This window comes from Lemur catta, chromosome 16, assembly GCF_020740605.2.
Source record: "Lemur catta isolate mLemCat1 chromosome 16, mLemCat1.pri, whole genome shotgun sequence".
NCBI lineage: Eukaryota > Metazoa > Chordata > Mammalia > Primates > Lemuridae > Lemur > Lemur catta.
This window is the reverse complement of record NC_059143.1, coordinates 2676136-2683228: the sequence shown is the minus strand read 5'-3', so window position 1 is coordinate 2683228 and position 7093 is coordinate 2676136.

The following is a 7093-nucleotide window of genomic DNA, read 5'->3' as shown; positions in this document are numbered from 1 at the left end:
TCTTTTACTTTTCATTAATAATATATTATTAATAAAAATATTATTATACATTAATATTATTATTGAAAATAATAAATTATTTTCTTGGCAAACATTCTTTTGAGACAGCTAAAGCTGTGGCTGTGTTGCATCTAACCTTAATCTAAAATTTAACTGCCTGAGTATTTAAGTTTTGCAATAAGTAATTTCACAAATTCCCAGTTTGAGAGTCAAACAAATGTCAATGAACGGGAACATCTTGTTGACAATGCCCATCTTATCAGTGACGCAGAACTGACTTTCTAGTTCTACATTCATTAGTTCTATCTTTTTCTTAGAAGACCATTTTATCTGACTGAAAAGAGAGCAAGGTTAAAAAGAAAGAAAGGTTCTGGGAACATGAAAACATATACTTGAAAAGAACAGGCCAGGCGGGGTGGGTCACGCCTGTAATCCTAGCACTCTGGGAGGCTGAGGCGGGTGGATCATTTGAGGTCAGGAGTTCGAGACCAGCCTGAGCAAGAGCGAGACCCTGTCTGTACTAAAAAAAAATAGAAAGAAATTAGCTGGACAACTAAAAATATATAGAAAAAATTAGCTGGGCATGGTGGGGCATGCCTATAGTCCCAGCTACTCGGGAGGCTGAGGCAGTAGGATCGCTTGAGCCCAGGAGTTTGAGGTTGCTGTGAGCTAGGCTGACGCCACAGCACTCTAGCCGGGGCAACAGAGTGAGACTTTGTCTCAAAAAAAAAAAAAAAAAAAAAAAACCAACAAAAAAAAAACCCCAAAAAGAACACAGTTTGGCCTCTTAAACAACAAATATATTCCACTTGCTTATGTAATTGGACTTGCAGTCACTTGCAGTGACACTTGGACAGGGAGCACCCAAGCATTTCCTCTTGTCTGATATTGCTGATAAAAAGGATGGTTAATTTTATGTATTCTTTGTTTAATTTTTATTGTAAGTTTTGGATTGTCTTAAAAGCAGCTTAATTATAACATTCTTGTTAAATAGCAAGTTTATTTTCTAGAAAGAAAATCATTCTTTCCCTTTTGATGTAAGGATTAAGATGATAGTTCTGACAGTTTTGGTTTGTAGATGCAAATTGTTATAGTTTGCATGTGTTGTGGAGTAAATTCCACCCATTTTCTTTAAAAAAACTTTTACTCTGTTTAAAATATTTATTAATAATATTGTTATGTCACTCTAAAATGACTTTAAGGAGAATGATTTTTTTTAATATTAATCCCATATCAGATACATTCATCCCTCATGGGAGGGATTGGTTCCAGGAATCCCCATGGATAACAGAACTCAGGGATTCTCAAGTCTCTTATACAAAATGGCATACTATGTGTATATAACCTATGTTCATCCTCCCAAATTGATTAAATCATCTCTAGATTACATATAATACCTAATACCATGTAAGTTCTATGTAATTATTAATAGTTGCTATCCTGTATTGTTCTTTTATTGCATATTATACAGAAGATGCAATGCCTGTCAACAAAGCTACAATCATGACATGAGGGCCAAGACTTGAACATGTACATTTCTTGTAGTTTTTTCTTTGTTTTCAAATACAGCCTTCCAGAAGATTATGTAGGGAATTACTGATTAAAACATTTACCAAAAAAATTCACCTACTTCCTATGTTTTTTGATACATTCTTCTTTAACTTCTTGAACCATCTTGAAATCAGATAGAGGCATTTGTGGATATTTTTTCTATTATTAAAGACAGTTTCTTAACATATTTTATGTTACATATGTACATTATAAAATTTAATTGAGTAATGGCAGCAAACTATAATTCTTAAATGTCTAATTGCTCAACTCCCCCCAAAGAGAGCTTATGTGTCATAGTAATTGATTCAATAGTTTTTCTAAGATTTTTCTCATTTAGTACAAGTTTTATTCATATCTTTCCAATTGTAGACATTTTAAACATTTGTATGTAACTGGAGAGAAAACAGTCCTATTGCAGTATTATCCACTTATTGTTTTTAAAATGCACTTTTTTGCCTTATAAACTATTTTTTATTTTCTAAATTGCTGGTTTTGTCATCAGTCATCTGACAGTCTTCTCTATTAATGTCTTTCATCTTTCAGCATCATGGTATTAAGTACTTACTTTAGTGAGAGTTAAACGGTAATTCTGGTTTTTAGTGTGACTATTTCAGAACTGTGTCTAAAGTTTCTTCTTGAGTTATCATCTGATTATTTTTCAATTATCTGGGTGCTCCTGTTCCCTAAGAATGACAGATGGAATGAAAGTAGAGCCCAGCTGCTTGCACAAGGGATGTTGGTGTGGGAGGAAGAGTGGCAGAGAGAGGAACTTATATTTGGAATGGACCATGCTACCACAGGTTGGCTTGCAAGAATGGCTTTAGTTCAAATTGTGTTTGTAGGTTTAAAGATTTTTTTTTTTTTTTTTTTTTTTTTGAGACAGAGTCTCACTCTGTTGCCCGGGCTAGAGTGAGTGCTGTGGTGTCAGCCTAGCTCACAGCAACCTCAAACTCCTGGGCTTAAGCAATCCTACTGCCTCAGCCTCCCGAGTGGCTGAGACTACAGGTATGCACCACCATGCCCAGCTAATTTTCTCTATAAATATTTTTAGTTGGCCAGATAATTTCTTTCTATTTTTAGTAGAGACAGGGTCTTGCTCTTGCTCAAGCTGGTCTCGAACTCCTGACCTCGAGCGATCCACCCGCCGCGGCCTCCCAGAGTGCTAGGATTACAAGCGTGAGCCACCGCGCCCGGCCAAGATATTTTTTTAAATTGAGTTATATTTGTTTTAATTATTTTATGTTAGGTGCTTCCAGTGATTTTGATAATGCAACTAAAATAGTAAAGCAGCAGGTTACAAAATTTGGAGTAAGTGAAAAGGTAATAGCTAATTTTAATTCTTTTCATGTATCAAATCGTGTGTCAAGTGTCTCTTTCAGAGATGGTTCCAATTGCAAATTAGTAACATTTATTTTTCCCTATCTCATTCCAAGTGTATTTAAGGTGACTTATTATAAACAGTATTCTTAATGTTATTCTCTGAGTAACAAAAATAGAGCATTCTTTGAGCTGAGAATTAGCTGCTGAGACTTTAACTATGACTTCATGAGTTAACCAAGTGGTAAAGTAAATTCTTTAGCCTTTTCATGTGGCCTAAAACAGTCCACTTTCTGAGCTTGCTTACTTTTCGCTTTCCACATATTTCACATTCTCAAATTATCATGGTGGCTCCTTGAAGCACTTCTATACTGTGGACTGTGAATTTCTGTATTTGGAATGGCTTACCAAGGTTTTCTCGGGAGTACTCAGAACTAGATTAAAGTGATTTTAAATTTTCTCTCTTGCTCATACTTTCACTATTTTTATTTTAGTCTTTATACTTGCCCTCAAATGCATCTTTACATTGTATTTCTTCCTTGCCACCCATGATGTTTATTTCCTTATATCTAGAATAGTACTTTCTCTGTTAAATGTTGGTGTCTGGAGGCTTTTCTGTTCAATTATTTTCTTCTTTTCAGTTACAGATTGAAGTTATGACCTACAGTAATACAAGGAAACTGAGTTCAGAAACTCAATCTGCTATTAAACAGGAAATAAAAGTCCTAATAAAGATAATGACAATATTTTTCTATTTATTTATTTTGTCATTTAATAAAATAAAATCAATATATAATGTTCCTAAATAGGTACTTTAAAATGATAAAAGCTGTAGGCCTTCTGTTCACCAGAAACATCACTCAATAAAATAAGGATAAGAGGTGCACTATTACAGTAGTGATTTAAATATGTTATTAAGGAACTTTGGTCATGAACTGAGTCTTTATTTTATTCTGAACGTGGGCCAAGAACAGTTGTATTTGTGATTATAAAAATTTAATTTTACTTTATCTGCAAAACCAGAAGAGGTGATAGAAAGGGGGATATTGTTTAACGATTCTCTGTATCTCTGACTTTCCCACTCTGACATGTACTTATTCAACAAATATCATTGATGATTTGCTTTGGGCCCAGCAGTGTGCATCTGCTGAGAATATAGAATAAGCAAAACAAATGTCCCTTTGACTACAATGTACATTACAGATCAAGGTTAAAAAATACGTAAGAGTAGATTCAGTGAGATCAGTTAGTAAGCACTGCAGTAGTCCAGGAATGATATAATGGATGCTTGGATTAGGTTGGTGAAAATAGAAATAGAGAAACATAGGTTGGTTCAAGAGATGTGTATGTAATGGAATCACTATAACTCTGTTGTTTTGATGCGAGGGGTGAGAAAAGTTAAAGCTCTTTTCTAGGTTTCCACCTCATGCAACTATAAAATTGTTTGTGCCACTCCCTGGGAAACCTGGAGACTAAAGCGGGCAAAGGCTGGAAAGTAGGGAGATCATGAGTTCAAGCTAGGGGGAGAGGAGGTTGTTTTTTAAATTTTTTTAAGAGATGAATTCTTGCTATGTTGCCCAGACTGGATTTGAACTCCTGGGCACAAGTGATCCTCCTGCCTCGGCCATCTGAGTAGCTGGGACTAGAGGTATGTACCATCACGCTGGGTCCATGAGTTGTTTTATTCATGTTGAATTTGGGGTATCTTAGTAAAGATTTCAAGTTAGAAATAGAAATGTGGGTCAAGAGTATAGTGGAGAGGTTGGTGATGTGTTCCATTTGGATGCTGAAGTTACCCATTCTTTAAGGCAGGTCTTGAAATGAAGAGGAAGACCAAGTTCACTGACAGAACCCTTAGTGAATGAAGAATGTAATCAGGGTATTTGTTAGATGGCACATGAAGGAGGGTGGATAGGGCTCTAGTCCAGTGGTTTGGACTTCAATGGAATAGTGCTTTATACAAGAGAATGGGTTAGAGATGGTCTGGGAGTGGTTATAGAACAAAGAGCTCACTTCTTTACCCTGAAATATCTGGGATAAGAGTGAATAAATAACAATAGAGAGGGCTTAGGGACAGCAGTATCAGCAGGAGAGAGCCAGGTTTTGATTAGTTCAAAGAAGTAGAAGGAATGTTTTAGAGAAGTTAAGAACATGGAAAGTTTGTATAATGGAAAAGGTCTAGAAAGTGTTTCAGAAGATGAGCTCTCTCCCCTCTCAGAATGTTTATTCTCTTTTTCTTACTATTTATGTTATGATGCCCAAATTGTCTACACTCTAGAACCAAATGGTTCTAGATGGATTTATAAATGGCTTCTAAATGGATTTATAAATCAACAGATTTCACATTTTTTAGGGTACAGAAAATTTTTATTTCTTTTCCCATTGACTATAGTTTTTTGCTTCTCCTACATTTTCTACTTCTTATATATCTGCTTTTCTATTTTGAAACTCATATGAAAGAGCAAAACATCTCAAAAACTCATGCAAAAGGACATAAGAATTTAACAGAATCTTTATTGACCTATGAGACTTTGGATGCCAAAGAGATTCAAATTGTTCTTGAGTGGAAGAAATTGGAAGTGAAATGATGGGGAGAAACTGTAACTTTATAGTTACACATCTTTTGCAGTACTTCTTATAGTCTGCCTGTTTGATTATGGCCATTCTAGTGAATATATATATGAAATGGTATTTTACATCACTGACATCCAAATTTTAATCTCATCCAAATTAGATCATTTCCCTAGTGACTAATGATGTTGAGTATCCTCTCCTATACCTATAGGTCCTTTGTATATCTTCTTTGGAGAAATGTCTATTCAAATATTTCCCCCCTTTCTTGTTTGGGTTGTTTGTCTCCTTACTGTGAATTATAAGAGATCATATATTCTGAATGCAAGCCTTTTATCAGCTAGATCTTGCTTTTTATCCAGTCTGACAATCCCTGCCATTTCAGTGGTGTATTCAGTTCATTTATACTTAATATTATTGATAAAGTTGAACTAAAACCTGCCTTTTGATATTTTTCTGTTTTTCTCATATCTACAGAGATTCTTCTATTCCTCCTTTACCACCATCTTCTATTTTCAGTAGATAGAAGATGGTGGTGTTTTACACGATCTTATTTCCTCAATCTTTATCTGGTAATGTCTGTTTTGCCTTTGCTTTTTAAGGGTTTTGCTGGGTGTAGAATCTATCCTTGACAATTTTCCTGTGAACCTCCTTGAATATGTCATCCAAATGCACCCTGACCTTCATTATTTTTCAGGAGAAATCAGCTGTTAATCATTTTTATCTTCTTTATATGATAGATTGCTTTTCTCACTTCTTTCAAGATTTTTTTCTTGGCCTGTTCTTTAAATAGTTTGACTAGAATGTTTTTAGGTGCAGCATATCTTTTTTTTGTTTGTTTATCTTGCTGGGTTGTTTTTTTTTTTTTTTTTTAGTTTCTGGATCTATGGATTAATGGTTTTCAAATTTGAGAAATTTTTGGCCTGTATTTCTTCAATTATATTTTCCTGGCCTTTTATCTCTCTCTTCTTCTATTATTCCCTTTATACATTTGTTGGTACATTTGATGTTACCATGATCTCTGAGCCTCTGTTCTTTTTTTTTTTTTCAGTCTTTTTTCCTCCATGTTCTTCAGGTTGAATAATTTATGTTGATTTTTCTTTAAGTTCACTGATTCTTTCTTCTGCCATCTCAAATCTACTCAATTTTCATTTCAGATATTGTATTTTTCAGCTCACAGGTTGTCATTTGATTCTTTCATCTATTTTGTACCTCTCTAATGAGAATCTTTGTTCATTAAATCATTAGCATCAGTTTTCTCAAATACTATAAACACACTTCCTTTAATTTTTCAACATGTTTATGAAGTCTTTGCTAAATATAACATCTAGAGATACTCAGGCAGTTTGTATTGAATGCTTTTCCTCCTTAGTGAATTATTTTGAAATCACACATCAACTAAAGCAATTTAATAAGAGTGGACTTAGAGAGGACTTGTAAACTTTTCAAAGCTATCCATTCAAAGCTATGAGAATGCTAGAATTTCACCTTTTTATCTATATCTGTTATTTTAGTGAATGATATTTTATTTTTAGATACTTTTATATTGTTTATATTCATTTTAAAGTAAATACTGAGTTATTTCAATCCAGCCAGTCACAAGCCTATTTCTTAGCGTAAGTGTCTAACATTTTGATGTAATATGTTGGAATAT